This window comes from Heterocephalus glaber, unplaced genomic scaffold, assembly GCF_053883595.1.
Source record: "Heterocephalus glaber isolate CG9 unplaced genomic scaffold, H.glaber_assembly_v1.0 deba00000071, whole genome shotgun sequence".
Lineage (NCBI taxonomy): Eukaryota > Metazoa > Chordata > Mammalia > Rodentia > Bathyergidae > Heterocephalus > Heterocephalus glaber.
In genome coordinates this window covers 3,304,290-3,321,636 of record NW_028258137.1, presented here as the reverse complement: position 1 = coordinate 3,321,636, position 17,347 = coordinate 3,304,290, and the positions used below count along the sequence as shown (strand labels likewise).

The 17,347-nt window shown below is 47.7% G+C and overlaps 1 long non-coding RNA gene across 1 annotated transcript; it reads left to right on the top strand.

The window, feature by feature from the left end:
• Nucleotides 1-1,207: 1,207 nt before the first annotated feature.
• Nucleotides 1,208-8,870, top strand: LOC110348705 (uncharacterized). Its single transcript, XR_002394185.2, has 3 exons — nt 1,208-1,400; nt 6,109-7,148; nt 8,107-8,870. It is a non-coding gene; the product is annotated as an uncharacterized LOC110348705 (long non-coding RNA).
• The last annotated feature ends 8,477 nt before the right edge of the window (nt 8,871-17,347 follow it).

Here is a 17,347-nt window from a genome sequence, read left to right as displayed (position 1 = left end):
TGTTCTGCCCACCTCACCCCTGAGGGCCACGTGTGTGGGCAAGTTCAGTGACTTGTGCTGTCTGGCTCAGTGCTCTTGGACCTTGAAGGCACTGAGGGGGCATTATTCCTACGTGGCCTTGGGATACAGAGGGGGATCTGACCCTGGCAGCTCCCAGGCAGGCGTGTCTGGGGCAGCCAAATGACACAAGCACAGGGGGAGACAGGTGGGGTTCAGAGCAGACTCTTTGTAACCTGGCAAGGTAACCTGAGCCAAGCACAGGCTCACCCACTCACTCGCCTTGCTCCTGACTCACTAGAAGTGCGTGTGCATGCTCATGCTCTCCCAGAGCAGCTCTGCTCACGGTGTCACACCTAAGTGGCCTGAAGGCTTACCGTGGGAATTGCTGGTTATCAGCTGTTCCTATAATGGAATACTCTACAGCAATGAAAATGACTGTATCTCTGCCACCTGGGAATCTGGATATATTTCACAAACATGTTGAGCAGAAGGCAGACACAGGGAGCATACCCTGAGTGATTCCTTTTATAAGAAGAACAGGGCAGTAGAATGAGTCTATGATGGGCTGGGGATTTTGCACAGTGGTGCCACCGCCTGCCTCGCAAGCACAAGGTCCCAAGTTTGATCCCCAGTACCAAAAAAAAACATGAGTCTATGGTTAGAAGTCCTCATTTTCTGAGAGTAAGGAAGGGTGTAGAAATGAAATGGAGCCCAGGATCGGGCTTGGGACCTGCTGGGCTCTACAACCAACTTGGGTGCTGGTTGTGCTGCCATGGTTAATGTGAGAATTCACTGAGCTCTGTGCTCTTTTCTGCCATCCCATTTGGAACAGCTTTATTGAGATGTAATTCGCATGCCATAGATGCCATGTAAAGCGCATGGTTCAGTGGTTGGTTTGCAGCACATTCACAGTTGTGTAACCAACACCACAAACTAAATCTGGAACATTTCTGTCATCTCAAGAAGAATGCAGGTCACTCTTTACTTGATCTGTGTTTCTCTGGCAACCTTAGGTCCTCTTTCTGAATGACTTACAAGTGCTTGGCTTGTACATGGAGTTAACAAACAAAGACTGTACTGAAATGGCCACAGAGCTCCCGGTAGGCGCTACACAGAGCTGTTCCCATGCTCGCTGGTCTGTGCACTGCTCACCGGCCTGGCCCCTGCAGGTGACCTCGGGACAGCTGGCCTTGAGAATGTCCTCCCGTGGAAGTGGCCTTTGTTTCTCATTTCTGCTGCCTGTGCCAAGTAACTGATGCCTTGCACAGCCAGAGGCTGCAGCAGGCTGGGTTCCCTGTGTGCCCAGGGTATGGCGTGCCCCGGACAATGTGCTCACATCTGGAAGGGATGATTTCTCTGGATTCTCCACGACCCCTGGAACCCAAGGGCTGCTGCTCTGGGTGAGTGGAAGGCATCTGTCCCATGGCCACTGTGTGCTCTGCCAGAGCCCAGAGCCCGGCCCCAGATGCTTCACAGATGTGGAAGGATGAGACGGGGAGGGAGCAGAGAGCTGTGCACTGGGGCCATTTAGGGATCCGACAGTGGCCTGGGCTGGGGGCACAGTGGGTGGAGAGGGGTCAAAGGAAGCATTGTTCTCATGGCTGGGCCCCAGTTAGAAACAGGCCACCTCCTTTTAGGAGATACTTCACCTAACCCTACAATAAGCCTGGAAGGCAAGAATCGCTCTCTGCTTTTCAGCTAGGCAAACTGAGGCTGGAAGATGAACCAAGCTAGGAGTTTAAAACAACCATGGCTTTGATATTGCTGTGGATTCATGGCTTGGCTGTTGGGCTCTGTGGGGCCATCCCTCTGTGTTCCTCCCTGAGCCCTGTCATGTGACTGGGGGTTTGGCAGCCACCTGGGCTGGGTCTGGAGTGGCCAGGGTGGCCTGGCCCTTGATGTATCTGTCCACAAAGGCTGTCATTGCTCAGCAGTACAGCCTGGACTTCCCCACTGCATGGCAGCTGTGATCAGAGGGGAAATGAGATGCTGATCTTCCAAGGCCTGGGCTCCTGGCTTTCTGTTGACCAAAGCAAGTCACAAGGCCAAGCCACGAGAAGGGGAAATCAGCCCAGTCCGAAGTGGTGAGATTGGCCTATGCCCAAGGGCTAGGAGGTAGTTTTGCAAGCCATGTGTCTAGCATGTAGTAGGTTCTCAAAAGTCATCTGCTGTTGCTGTGATTGTGGATGATGGGAAAGAGGAGGAGAAGGTGAGGGGTTGCCCAGGCGAAGTGGGGTGAGAGAAGTGGTCCAAGCAGAGGGTGCATCTCTGCTCAAGGCAGAGCTGAGAACCTGCTGCCCAGCAGAGTAGAAGGCAGAGCTGTGCTGAAGGGCTTCAGGGGTGGCAGAGTGGACGAGGCTCTGTGACATGAGGGGACCTGGGTTTATTCTGAGCCCAACAGATGCGCGCTGGAGCAGAGACCCATTGGGCCAGGCTGAGAGGACCATTGCTAGCTACAGGAGGTGGCAGGAGGAGCAAGGATGGAGTGGGGTTGGGGCATCAGTGGGAGGAGCCTGGGCTCAGTAGCGGCGGAGGAGGCAGGAGTCCTGGCGGGATGAGAGTGCTGACCAGGCACTGACAGCCAGGGAGGATGATGAAGGCAGCATCCTGGGCTCCTCCTGGGGAACAGGGTGGCTCCTGGAGGATCGTAGGACTGGCTTTGGGCACCAGACCGTGATGGCCCCAGTGGTGAGGATGTGTTTGAGGAACCATTGGAGCCTCCATGCCAGGACAATGGGACTTTGAGAATGAGGCCTTCCCTAGGCAGAGAGAAGGGAAAAGAGGCCCTTAGGGTGATTGCAGGCTGAGCAATTGGGTTTTCACATGGTAGTGATTAGGATTTAAAGTCAGAAGAGCACAGGGGCAAAGAATGAAGTTAATGAGTTAAGCTGGGGCCAGGATGTGAAGGGCTTTAAGGGCCCTGGCATTTGCACCAGATCTGTGAGCCACAGATTTCTAAGTTTAAACCAGGGAAATGATTTGGAGCAGGTCTTTTTGGGAAGGAAGCCAAAGCACTGAGGGGCCCCTTGGGTGCTGGGAAAAGCAAACACTAATGCTTTGAACCCGGATTCCCAAGCCCTCGAAATAAAGCAGCTAAGCCAACAGCTGTGTAGGGGAGCCAGGCATCGGGTGGGGAGTTCATTCACTATAGATATTTGCTCATGAGTTAAGATGATTATAGTATCTGGCTCAGAGGACTGAAGGTGCAAACAGCCTGTTGACTTCGGTCACTTGACAGCAAAAGTCTTAGAAAGATACAGAGCAGGCAGAGCCCTCTGAACACAGATGGGCAGTATTTAGCACCAGAAATATCTACCCTGCTCTGTCTGATAGCTGCATCTTGGGGAACTTTACATCTATCTTTCCTTCTGCCTTTCTTCTTCTTCTCTGTTCACTCCCATTATTCTGCGCATCCATTCTTCTTTTCATCCAACTTCCACCCACCCATTGTTCTATCTACTTATCCTCTCTGACCCTTCCATTCACCCATGTTCCCTTCCCTCTCTCCATTCTTCCATTCATGTATCACATTGCAGCTATTCATTCTTTCATCCAAATACTTTTACCCACCCATTATCCCACCTAATCATCATCTTTCCTGCCCATCCAACCTCCCATCAATCCACCCACTCATCCATCCTCTATCCATCTTCCCATCCACCCATCCTTCCATCCATGCCCATTTTTATCCATTTATTCTTCCATCCACTCATAGTTCCATGCACCATCTTTTTGTTCTTCTGTCATTCTATCCATCCTCCCATGAGAACATCAAGCCACATTTTTATCCTTCCATCCACCCACACTTCCATCTTCCTCTATTTCCAACTTCCACCCATTTTCACCCACCCATCCTTTTATCTTTCCCTCCATCCATCAGTCACCCCCACCCATCTGATATTTGAGCTCCTGCTGCATTCCGAGTCCAGGGAGCAAGGTGGCCAAGGTCTCCACTCTTATGCAGCTGACCTCGAGCAGGAGACAGGCAATCAGCAAACCAGACAGGAAAATGCCTGTGTCGTATGTGCTGCAGAGAGAATCCAGACAGAGTAAAGAGAGTGCCTGGGTGGCTACAGTCCCTCAGCTGGGATGGCTGGAAGGTCTCTCACTCTGAGGATGTGGCATCTGAGGTGAAATCCACATGACAGAAGACAGACGTGCATTGATTTTTTGTGTGTGTGGAGGGAGATGGCATTCTTGGCAGAGCACATTTACAGCACGTGGGAGGGCCTGGCCCAGGAATGGGGTTGTATGGAGCCAGGGAGGCTAGTGAATAACCATGGGGTTGGGAAGGGGACTGGTGAATAAGCTAGAAGAGGATGGCACCAGTCCTGGAGCTGTGTCCTTCAAGAGAATACGCAGAGTGGAGGAGAGGGACGTGACTCAGCTTTGTACAAGTGTCCTATGCCCACCTGCTCCCCTGCCTGGCCTTTCTTGCCTTAGTCATGCATTGGTTTCTTATTGCTGTTTTAGTAAATTGTCATCAACTAGGGGCTTAAATGGCATGAAGTTATCCTTAACTCGTGAGGTCATTCATCTGAAAGGAGTCTTACAGGCTAATGTCAAGGTGTGGTAGGGCTGTTTCCTTTGAGGTGCTAGAGGGAGACCTGGGCCTTCTTTCCCCACTTCTAGAGGCCACTGCACTCCTGGACTCATGGCCCCTTCTTCTATTTTCAAAGCCAGCAGGGGTGCATCCTCCCGTCTCTGTCTGTTTTGCACCTCTGCTTCTATGGTCACGTCTCATTCTGACCATCCTGCCACCCCGGTAAGGACCCTATGATCACATTGGGCCCACCTCACTTGTGCAGCATAATCTGTCCACCTCAAGATCTCTGACTTAGCTGGACATGGTGGCACACAACAACTTTAATCTCAAAATTCTGGGAGGCTGAGGCAGGAGGGAGGATTGCAAATTTGAGCCCAGCCTGGGCAACTTAGCAACTGAGAGAGACTCTGTGTCAAAAAACAAACAACTTTGATTAAATTGTATCTGCAAAGATCCTTCTGCTGGGGAGGGTGATAGAGTCACTGGGGCTGGGGACTTGGAGGTGAGTATCTTTTGGGGGCCAAGCTTCTGCCCACCACAGCCTGGGCCCCATCCTGCCAGCCCAGACTGCTGTAGCAGCCTCCTAGCAAGGCATGCCTGGCCTCCTGCCACCGTGTCCATGCCCATTCTTCCCAGGATGCTCAGGTCCACCTTTCCGGAAAACATTGGATCGCTTCCTGGTTTAACTTCCTTCCAGGGCTCCCCCATGACCAGGTAAGGTGCCAACTCCACAGCATGCCGGAGCTCAAGGCTTCCAGTCCTTGCTTCACTTTCTGTTGGCTCTGTGACCCTCGGAAGGGCTTTACACCCTCGGAGCCTCTGTTTCTGTAGCAAAAGCTGTGATACCCAGGTGTCCTGTGGGACTAAAGGACTCTGTCTCCCAGCTGCTGGGAGAGATGCTGGCTGTATACATCACTCAGCTTCCGGTCACTTTGGAAAATTTCTTGGCTGGTCTTTTGGGTTGAATTATGTCCCCTAAGAAAGATACATGAAAGTTCTGACCCCCAAGGAAGTGTGAATTTACCTGAAAACAGGGCCAGTTCAGACATGATTGGCTAAGAAGAGGTCACACTGAGTAGGATGGGCCCCACTCCAGTAGAACTGGCGTCCTCATGGGAAGATGGCCCTGTGCAGACTCGAATGCCAGGGAGAGGCCAAAATCTAAGTGATGAATCAACTGCAGGAATTACAGACACATGACTGTCACTGCAGCTGGGAGAGGGACACAGGGGAGATCCTTCCTCAGAGCCTTCAGGAGAAGCCAACCCGGAAGTACCTGGATTTCAGACTTCTGGTCCCCACAAGAAAGAAAGCTTCTCTGTGGTTTGACCACCTGACTTGTGACACGTTGTTGGGACAGCCCGAGGCAGGGAATCGGCGAGGAGGGTCACACGGTTCATAACACCCTCTGGCAGTGGCCTGTAGCCCACAACCGGTCCTAGGCATGGAGGGGCAGGCATGAGGCCTGGACCCCTGCCCTGGCCCAGGACCCCTCTCAGGGCCACCTTAGCTCCTTCCAGAACCACGGCCAGCACCTCTGCCTCCTTCTCCTCCCTCCACAGATATGGTCCCAAGACCCCACCCCTGCCGCCTGGAGCCTCCTGCCTGCGTGTGGCCATCAGACTCTGCTTCCCTTCCGGGTCGCAGCCTGGAACCATCCTTCTGTCTGACCAGAGCTTCCTCAGACTCAGTTTCCTCACTGGCCAAACAGGACTAAGAGAAGGGCTGCTCACAGGCAGTTAAGGAAAACCAAGGACAGAGCACTACAAGTTTGAATGTGCTTTGCTCCACGCTGGGCATTACAAGATCGAATGAGCTTTGCTCCATGCTGGCCTCTGAGCACAGTGCCAGTCAAACGCTGCTGTGACGCTTGCCCTGCATGATCCCTGCCCCTATACCATGGACCTCCCCAGGTCAGCACCATGTCAGCTTTCATTCATTTCTTCATTCACTTACTTCACCCCAACTCTTCCCATTCACTCATCCCCTCCATTCAGTATTTCTCCTTCCTTCACGCAGCTTTGTGGTGTTCGTTGACTCTAGTCCATGGGTTTGATTTCATTATTTTATCCATTCATTCTGGTTCATTTTGCGTCATTGTATGCCTCCTTTTTTCCTTTTCACTCCATTCATTGCCCGTATTCCACTTATTCAGGCATTTATTCCATGTCACCTTTTCACTGTGTGAAAGCCCTATCTTCAGTTCTGCATGCTATGGTGTGCCAGACACTAAGGCTCAGCACTGGGTTACTGCAGGTTGCAGTCACTAACCTGGAGGGTGTGGCAGCACCTGGCTTCCACAGCCAACTGTGTGTGCAATTCGTGTGTGTCCATGTGTGTGCTTGCATGCATGTGTGCACATTCATTCTCATGTGTGTACGCATGCATGCTGCTTTCCCAGGATGGGGAGGAGCCGCACTGTCCTTGCCTCTTTCTCAGTTCCTGCTGTGCCAGGGGAAACCGTGTTTTACAGGGCGCAGGTCAGGTGTGGATCCGATTGGAGTCTTGAACTCCCTGGAGAGGGGCAAGCATGATTTGTCAAGGTTCCCCCAAAGCAAAGAAAGAATTCTGCAGAGTCTTGGAAGTCATTCTATTGTTCTTGGTAAGTCAAATGCTTCTCCTAATCCCAGCTCAATAGCACAGTTAATCATTTTATAGATGCAAATTGTATCATTTACAGAAAAATGGGAGCATGTAAGACAGCATGATACCAGTCCCAGTTGGTGTGTGCTTTTCCACACTTTTCTATGCACACATATGCATAAAAATGTAGGAGCTTTTGCAAATATTGGAATATGCTACTTGTTCTGTTTTAATTCACTTTTTTATCACTTGGGAATACACTATGAACATTTCCTCAAGTCAGTCAAGCTCCATTTTCATACGGGCATAGAATTCCAGCATCCGCCCACGTATAACTCAGTAACCAGTTCCTCACCCTCCCGTGTGTCCTCCTCCCATGATTTATGATTACAGCATATGCAACACGCCGATGTCCATCCTTAAGAGTGGCCATCTCTGCTACTTCCCTTAGCAAATCAGGTGAAGACAATAGATATAAATCAGGCCACCACAATTTTCATTTTAATAAGACAGGAAGTAAATTGACCAGGCCATTTAGCATTCAGACAATAATACTCTGTTTAATTTTAATTCTGGACTTCGTTCCTTGTAGCATCGGGCTGCTTCCAGCAGGGGGTGTCTTGGGCCAGCCCCGAGTCTGTCTTGGATGCTGCTGGGGCCTCATGATTTGAGGGGGGGTTTCCGTCCCCCCTGGGTATCACCTGGTGCCTTTGCTTTCTCAGTGTTGGTTGGCAACTCCACCCCCACACACACCCCCTACCCGTTCCTGTCTTTTCCCATTAATTCACTTGAGCTCACTCACTCTCCTCCACCCTGGGCTTTTCTAGACCTTAATCAGTTGCTGCTGGCTGGCAGAGGAGCAGGGTGACAGCAAAAGAGGGGAGAAGCAGGGACTCACAGTCCCCCGTGAGGAAGAGCTGGTTGGTTTCATCAATGCATGGTTTATTCATTTGTGCGTTTTTGTTTGTTTTGTGCAGAGAAATCTTTGCTTGCCAAGGCGATTCCTTATGACTCCATCCTGGTACCAGGATGATAGAAGGCATTGATCTCCATCTGGGAGCTCAGCCAGGCAGGGGACACGGGGGTGTCATGCTCAGCCCTGCAGTGAGCATCATGGGGCCCCCAAGATCCACCCCAGCTGTGGGGGGGGCACCCTAGAGAGGACGCAGAGACCCAGCCCCACTGTCCCCTCCCGACTGAAGCAGAGCCAGGGAGGAGAGGAGAAAAGATCATCAAAATCCAGCTACCTCAGAGGCTGTGTTTTATTGCCAAGCATGACTCCAGAAAATTATGAAAGTTTCCGGCTGTATCCAGAAGTGGGAAGAAACCAAGGAAGTTTCCTTATGTGAATAAGGAACAGTGCTGAAAGCCAGCTGCCCAGTGCCCGCTCAGCAGGGTCCTGGCCCGGTGGTGAGTGGTAGCGTCGGGTTCTCATGGGCCCACATGACCATTCAGCAGCTGGGTGACCTTAAGCCCATCAGGTAACTCATCCAAGCCTTAGTCCAGCCATCTGGGGAATGGGTCAGGAACAGTCCCTGCTTCATAGATTCTCATGAACCTCAAGTAAGAATGTGAATAACTTGACTCGCTCACAGTAAGACAGTATAAGCATTATTGCTGTCATTTTAAAAACCTGAGACTGGGCCAGGGATTTAGTTCAGTGGTTCCGCCGCCTGCCTTGCAAGTGGAAGGTCCCGAGTTCGATGCCCAGTACCAAAATAAATAAATAAATAAAACCTGAGATGAGTTGCTATATTCTCGTTATCATCATGTCCTATGTCCAAGCCACCCCCACCCCTACAGAGGGTGAGCAGGTAAAGCCATCAGGGTTCAGAGCTGTGAGCCAGGTCTCTGTCATCATTTCCCATCTCTAGAAGCGTTTAGGGTCCCGGCTGCCCTCTGGCTGATTGGCTGGCACGAGATCTTTCTCAGCTTTTTATTCCTCCAATGTCCTTTGTGACGACACAGGATCACATTACTATATTTAACACAAGCCCTAGCTAGGTGCCGTGTTCCAAGCAAAGTGTTGTTCATGGATTTGGCTTTTAATTTGCACAGCATCTGATGAGGCAGGGGCCACATAACTGCTGCAGACAAAGCAGAAACTGAGGTGAGTGAAAAGGGAGTTCAAATGGAATCCACCCAAATCCTACTCTCGGGAGCATTTGCAACGTGTGAGACAAACCTACCCATGGCAGGTTCTGTGCATGCAGTGTGGCGTCTGCTTGCTAACCTCTCCGGGTGGCACGGTGGCCCCCACGGGGATGGAGCACTGTCGCCTGTCATTGGTGATGGAAAACCTTCTGTGCGGCCTCTCCCTGTATCTGTTTGGATTTATTTTATTTTATTTTTGCTGTACTGGGCGTTGATACCAGGGCCTTTATACTGAGCTAATTCCTAGATCTTTTATTATTATTATTATTTATGTGTAGACAGGGTCTTGCTAAGTCACTAAGTTCCCCAGACTGGCCTTGAACTTGTGACCTTCTTGCTTCGGCCTCCCAGAGTGCTGTTTGTGTTTATTAATGAGTTGGGAGTGCTTTGCTCTTCTGGCTGAAAGTAGAGGGCTGAGAGTATTGGGGAGAAAAAGCTGCCCTGGGAAGAAAAAGAGCCTGAGGAGTCTGGGGTGGTTGGGGAGGGACAGGCGGGCCTGACCCCCATGTGGCTTGGAGCCCAGGGAAGAAATGGGCCTTCCAGGAACCACACACCAAGCAAGGACTAGGTGTTTTCCTGAGCACTCTGAAACTCCAGGCTCGTGCTCTGGGACTCAGGTGACAAAATATGGCCAAAAGTCAGGAAGCCCAAACTTCGACACCTACACAGGCCAAGTAGCCTAGGGATTCTGGTTTTGTACCTAGAGGCCCTCCAAGAGCCTCACTGGACCGTAGGCAAGGCTTTTGGAAGGTGGCTGGCTATGGGGGCTCAGAGCCAGCTTCTTGTTGGGAAGGGCAGTCAGGACAGGAGACCTGGTCACTGGGGCGTGGCCTGGATGCGTGCGTCTCCGTCCCGGGCTCCTGCCTGCACTCTCTGCTTCCCGTCAGCCACCCTGAGCAGCTCTCCTCGGCAGGTCCCTGCGTCACGCTGTCCTGCTTGGAGCCAGCAGACCACGGACTGAGACATGAGCCAGTAAAGCTCTTCTCCCTTTAAGTTCTGGGTGTTGGGAATTTTGTTTCAGTAGTGAGGGAAGTAACTATGACACCAGGTTTTTGGGTAACAGTTTTATGGAAGGAGAATCCACACCCCACAGAATACACCTTTAAAATGCATAATTCTACAGGCTTCAGCGTATTCAGCCGTCACTATAATCAAACCTAGAACATTTTCACAATCTTACCCCAAAGCCCCAGCAGTAACTTGTCATTCCCCACCCCCCAGCAAGTCCTCCTCCAGCCTCCAGTGCCAGGCCCCATTGAGCCCCAAGTCTAGCCTCCTGTTCCGGAGGATTCTGAACAGATGTGAGCCTGGAGTGAGGCAGGGACCGGCTGAGATTTCATGACAAGGCAGCTTGATGCTGCGCCATAAATACACTGCTGACATGAGGCCTGTGGGGTGCCAGGTGCATTGTGAAGCCAGCAAGCCGGCTTTACCTCAGGCCCTTTGCACCTGCTGTACCCCTGCCTGGAATGGGCTGTCACCTCTCCATGCAGGCAACTCCTTTTCACAGCTCCAATTGTGACTGGGATGTCTTCCAGCTCCTTCTGGTGACTCCAGATCTGGGTTCCAGCAATATCACCCTCACCCATCTGTCCCTTTGCCTGGGGTGGGCAGCAGCTTCTCACCACTGTTTGTTTCTGGATCACCACACTGTCCATCGCTTGGTTTCTCAGTTCTTTTATGACTTTTGTGACCAATTCTTTGCATCAATTTCCTCTTTAAATGCTTCCATTTTCCTGACTGATACAAAACTTGTGCCTTTGTCTTAACAGAATGACAAACTAAAAGAGAAGCTGATAGATGCCAGTTTTTGAGGTATAGGGAGGCTGTGGGAGGCCTGAGCAGTGGGCTGTCACTGTCACCCTTGTGCTTGTCGCTCTGTGATCTATCACAGGATAACTTGTTTTCGCCCAGTGGTAGCTTCTTGTGCACCAGGTGCTAAATAATCAGGCCCAAGGAGTCTTCATTTCTCCTTCCTTTTTCTAAACTCCTGCCAATCTCATGCGTTGTCCAAGGCAAATCTCCACGTGTCCTGCTGTTCCCGTGGCTCACTCCAAGCCACAGTCCTGAGTTACTGGCCTCCAGGAAGGAAGCAGGAAGCAAGAAGGATGGTGTCACTTGGGATGTACCCACCTGGCACTCAGTAGCAAAAGACCCCAACTCAGCGGCCTCATCCCTAAGGAAGATTAGTTGGTCCCATGGAACAAGAAGTCCAGATGGCTCTGGGATAAACTAAATTCAATAATGTCACCAAGGCAAGGACCCGAGTTTGATCCCTGGTACCAAAAAATAATAATAATAATAATGTCACCAAGGACTCAGAGACCCCTTCCCCTTCCACCAAACACTGTCATTTCAGTGTTGTCCTCACCTGTGACTGGCTGACCTCATGTTCACAAGGTAGCTGCTGCAGATCCTGGCATAGGTAAAGTCTGGACACACAAAGGAATCATCGTTTTCCTGCATCTATTAGGTTCAAGGGCCACTTTTCCAAAAGCCGCTGGGCCATTTCATTGGCCCAAATCAGATGACAGACACATTTCTGAACCAGTCACCAACAAGAGGAGGTGGGACAACACAATTGCCTTAGGCCAATCCCTCAATGGTTAGGACTGTTGGGCAATCATCTGCCCCACCACTAGGGGGCCCCCTCTGCAACCTTGGCTGGCTGCTCTGGTCTCCATCTCCACCTCCCATCTCTGGCTATGGTGAGAGCCTTGTGGGCTTACAGCCAGCAGGGGCTGGGGCTGAGGGCAGGTGTCCCTGCTGGAAGCTCTCCCACCACACCTCCCTTTGATTTGTTGACCACCATACTCCCCCTGATTTGTTGGACTTCTCGGCTGCAGGCTTAGAAGTCACCCTGGACACTTTTCCTCACCACCTTGACCAAAAGGAGTCCTGTAGCAAGTCCCGGCCCAGCAAGAGCAGGCTGTAAATGGCACCTGCTTCTTGTTTCCCATAATTTGGCTATATTGTTTTATATGAGAAACCAGACCAAAGCCCTACATGACTTAAATAGGCTGTCAGACAGAAGACTGGGTGAGTATAGCTCCTCCCCGAGTGGCTGCCACGGAGGCCTAAGTCCTGGTCTGTGAAGTGGCAGGGCTCTGCTGAGTTAACATGCAGCTGAGGTCAGTGTGACTCCAATTAAAATCCTTTCCCCTCAATTATGGCTTCTCACTGACCTGATGAGTTGCTGGTTAATTGCAACCCAGTCCCAGTACCGGTTTGTTCTCTCCAAGTAAGATAAACAGTGTTAATCCAGCCCGCGCCAGCCAGGCACAACCCTGGATGTCGGGGAGGGGTCCCTGGTCGCAGGGAACCCACCCCATCCAGCCCGCGCCCCAGGCAGCGATCCACTTAGCCCCGTGGGTGCCTGCAGGACCCCCCCCCCAACACACACACAGCTCGCTTCTCTGGCCTCTTGGCTGTACTGCCACCTGGTTCCACATTACAAAGACACAGGGGACACTGGACCACCAGACCGCAGTACTGGGTAAGTTGGAGGCATCATCACCTCCCATCAGAATCGGGACTATCTTCAGGGGAAGGGCAGCTGGAACCTGCAGTACAGCCCTGCAGAGTTCAACCCTACAGGAGGACAGGGAGCTCAACTTGGGACTTGCAGCTAGAAATCTGCCTGAATCTCACGGGTCTGCGACTGGCTTGCTGGGACTCATTGACTTATATCTGCACGCGGCTGCCCACATTGTCTACTGTGACAGCAGAGACAGACCCTGAAGGAGGCCCTTCATTTTCATTTTTATTTTTTATTTCCAAAATTAGTACTATTGGTTTTTTTCTCCTCTTATCTTTAATTTTTTTCCTACTCTTTGCAAATTTTTGTTTTTCTCTCCTTTTTTTTCTTTCTTTTCTCTTTCCTTTCTCTCTCTCTCTTACACTCACTCTCTTCCTGTCCCACATTGTTCATCTTCCTTTTTGTTCCTGTTCTGGCCCTTATTCAGGTTTCTTCTTTATTTTCCTATTATTTTCTTTTTCCTTCTCTCACCTGTGTCCTCTGGCCTCACTGCTAACCTTCCCCTATCCTTCTACCTATCTATCCTTCCCTCCCCAACTCCTTCTAACTCCCCATGCCAAAGGGTAAAGTTGCTATATTGAAGAGTTTATTCACTATAAATATATGTTGGGTTGGTCCTCGATTTTGATTTAATTCACACAGTTAAAGGTGACAGATTAATAACTACCACAAATTGTCATTTTCTAAGATGTACTTCATGCTATGGTGTTGCTGATTGTATCACTTGGGCTAAGGTGTTGTGATTGCTCTAGTCAGTGGTCCTTCCTGGTATAATGAAAATGAGACAGCCTCAGAGTCATTAGAGACTCAAAACTTAAAGACCAGCTATATCTGGAAGACACCTCTGAGAACCAACCATTCCATAAGGGTTCTAATTACAAGCAACGAAGATACTTACTTACAATAAGCAATTTTGAAGTATCAACCCAGGAGTTAAACCAAGGACAGTACCAAAAATAAAAATGAGAAGACATTTAAGCAAGGCACAGACTCAGACTTCCACCCCACCAAGGGTAAACCCTGGGGGAAATGAGGTGGAAAAGTCCAATAATCAACTGCCTGGACACCCTGAACTGATAGCACAGGAAGTAACAAAACAGATGTATGAGGCTCTAGAAAAAAATCAAAGCAGAAATAATCTCCCAGATATCTACAGAGATGGTGAGCAGAGTGAAAGACATGATTAGAGGCACTAGAACAGAAACAGATTAAAAAAAAATAGATGAGCTCAGAAACATGCTGGAAGCCATGTATACCCAGCATAAGAAAGAAATGGAAACCATGATCACCCAACATAAGAAAGAAATGGAATCCATGAAATAGATTCAAACAGATATTCAGGAGATTAAAAACTCCATTGAAAGTATCCACAGCAGATTAAGGGAATCTGAAGATGGAATATCAGATATAGAAGACAGGATCACGGTTAAGGACCATGAAAACAGATATTTCTTAAAAATAGTAAGAGACCATGAGAAATCAATCCAGCAGCTGCTAGACCATGCAAAGAAGAATAACATAAGACTGATAGGAGTCCATGAAAAAACAGGAGAAAGTACAATTGACATAAAAAAACTGTTCACAGAAGTAATAGTGGAAAACTTCACAGAGAGAGGTAGAGAATTGGACATACAGACAAGTGAGGCATATAGAACTCCACCTAGCCATGATAAAAAAAAAATCTACATCTAGACATATAATAGTCAAGATCCCAGAAACCCAACAGAAGAACAAAATCCTACAAGCAGTTAGAGAAAAGAAACAAATCACCTACAAAGGAAAGCCCATCAGAATCACAGCAGACTTCTCAACACAAACCCTCAACTCAAGGGGAGCCTGGAGTGAAGTATTTCAAGCCCTAAAAGAAAATAACTTCCAACCTAGACTGTTGTATCCTGCAAAATTATCTTTCAAAATTGATGGGGAAATTACATACTTCCATGACAAAGAACACCTGAGAAATTTCATGAACACCAAACCAGCCCTACAAACAATTCTAACCAATATCCTAGAAAAAAACAATGAAGGTCACAACTCCACAAGGCCCAACAGAGGGAAGCCACCAGGCAAGGTAAGACACTAAAGGGAAAGGGGGAAAAATAAATAAAAGAGCCAACAAAAGTAAAACATCATGACAAGGATGAATCAACATCTATCAATTATAACCATCAATGTTAAAGGCCTCAATTCACCAATCAAAAGAAATAGACTGGCAGAATGGATTAAGAAGCAAAATCCAACAATATGCTGTATAGAAGACACACCTAACTCAAAAAGAAATACATAGACTGAAAGTAAAAGGATGGAAAACAGTACTCCACGTGACAGGAACCCAGAAAAAAGCAGGGGTAGCAATCTTATTTGCAGACAAAGTAGATTTCAAACTAAAACTAATTAAGAGAAACAAAGATGGTCACTGCATCCTTGTGAAGGGAACAATCCAAGAGGAAGAGATGACAATCCTAAGTATATATGCACCAAATACAGATGCCCCCAACTCTACAAAACAAATATTAATAGTCATGAAAAACCAAATAAGCACTAACACAATTGTAGTGGGGGACTTCAATACCCCACTATCACAAATAGACAGATCATCTAGACAAAAAATTAACAAGGAAATTCTAGAACTGAACCAAGTTATTGAACAAATGGACTTAGCAGATGTTTACAGAATGTTCCACCCCACAAAATCAGAATACACATTCTTTTCAGCTGCACATGGGTCATTCTCCAGAATAGACCACATGCTAGCTCATAGGACATGTCTAAGTACATGTAAAAGAATTGAAGTTACCCCCTGTACATTATCAGACCATAGTGCAGTAAAATTGGAGATCAATAACATAAGAAACCACAAAACCCCCACAAACACATGGAAACTGAATAACACCCTCCTGAACAACCAATGGGTCAAAGAGGAAATTAAAGAAAAAATTAAACAGTTTCTACAAGTAAATGATAATGCCAGTACAACATACAGGAATCTATGGGACACAATGAAAGCAGTTCTATGTGGGAAATTCATAGCAGTGAATGCCCATATTAGGAAAACAGAGAGAACTCAGATAAATAACCTAATCCAGAACCTCAAGCTCCTAGAAAAAGAAGAGCATAACAAATCCAAAGCTCGTACAAGAGAGGAAATTATAAAGATCCGAGCAGAAATCAATGCAATGGAGACTAAGAGAAAAAAATCAAAGAGTTGAATCAAAGGGTTGATTTTTTTCAACAATAAATAAAATCAATAAACCTTTAGCCAATCTTATCAAAAAAAGGAAAGAAAAGGCACAAATCCATGCAATTAAGAATGAAAAAGGAGAAGTCACAACAGATCCAACAGAAATCCAGAGGATCATCAATACCTACTTCGAGAACCTGTACTCTAATAAAATGGAAAACACAGAAGAAATGGACAGATTCCTAGATACATACAAATTGCCAAAGTTAAATGAAAAAGATATAGAAATTCTAAACACCCCAATTACAATGAGTGAAATTGAAAATGTAATAAAAAATTTACCATCAAAGAAAAGCTCAGGTCCTGATGGCTTCACTGCTGAATTCTACAAGACATTTAAAGAAGAACTATTGCCATTACTCTTTAAACTCATCAAAGAAATTGAAAGGGAAGCAAGACTTCCAAATTCATTTCTGGAAGCAAGTGTTACTTTGATTCCAAAACCAGGGAAAGACCCAACCCAAAAAGAGAACTACAGACCAATCTCCCTAATGAACATAGATGCAAAAATCCTCAACAAGGTACTGGCAAACAGAATACAGAGGGTCATCAAGAAGATCATACACCCTGACCAAGTCAGATTTATCCCAGGGATGCAAGGATGGTTCAACATTCGTAAATCAATAAATGTAATACACTATATTAACAGAGTCAAGGACAAAAACCATATGATCATCTCAATAGATGCAGAAAAAGCATTTGACAAAATCCAATCCCTATTCATGACAAAAACCCTACAGAAAATTGGAATAGAAGGTCTTTATCTCAACCTGATTAAGGCTATCTATGAAAAACTAACAGCCAACATCATACTAAATGGTCAAAAACTGAAAACTTTCATGCTAAAATCAGGAACAAGACAAGGATGCCCACTATCACCACTTCTGTTCAATATAGTTCTGGAAACATTACCCACAGCAATTAGAAAAGATAAATAAATAAAAGGAATAAAGATAGGAAAGGAAGAAGTGAAACTGTCATTATTTGCTGACAATATGATATTTTACATAGAAGACCCAAAAAACTCCACCAAAAGACTTCTAGACTTAACTGACAGATTCAGTAAAGTAGCTGGATTACAAGGCCAACACTCAAAAAACAGTAGCCTTCTTGTACACAAATAACAGACTCACTGAGAGAGAAATTAGGGAAACAATTCCTTTTACAATAACATCCAAAAAAAAAGAAATATCTGGGAATCAATCTAACAAAGGAAGCAAAAGACATCTACACTGAAAACTACAGCACTCTGAAAAAAAGAGATAGAAGAGGATACAAGAAAATG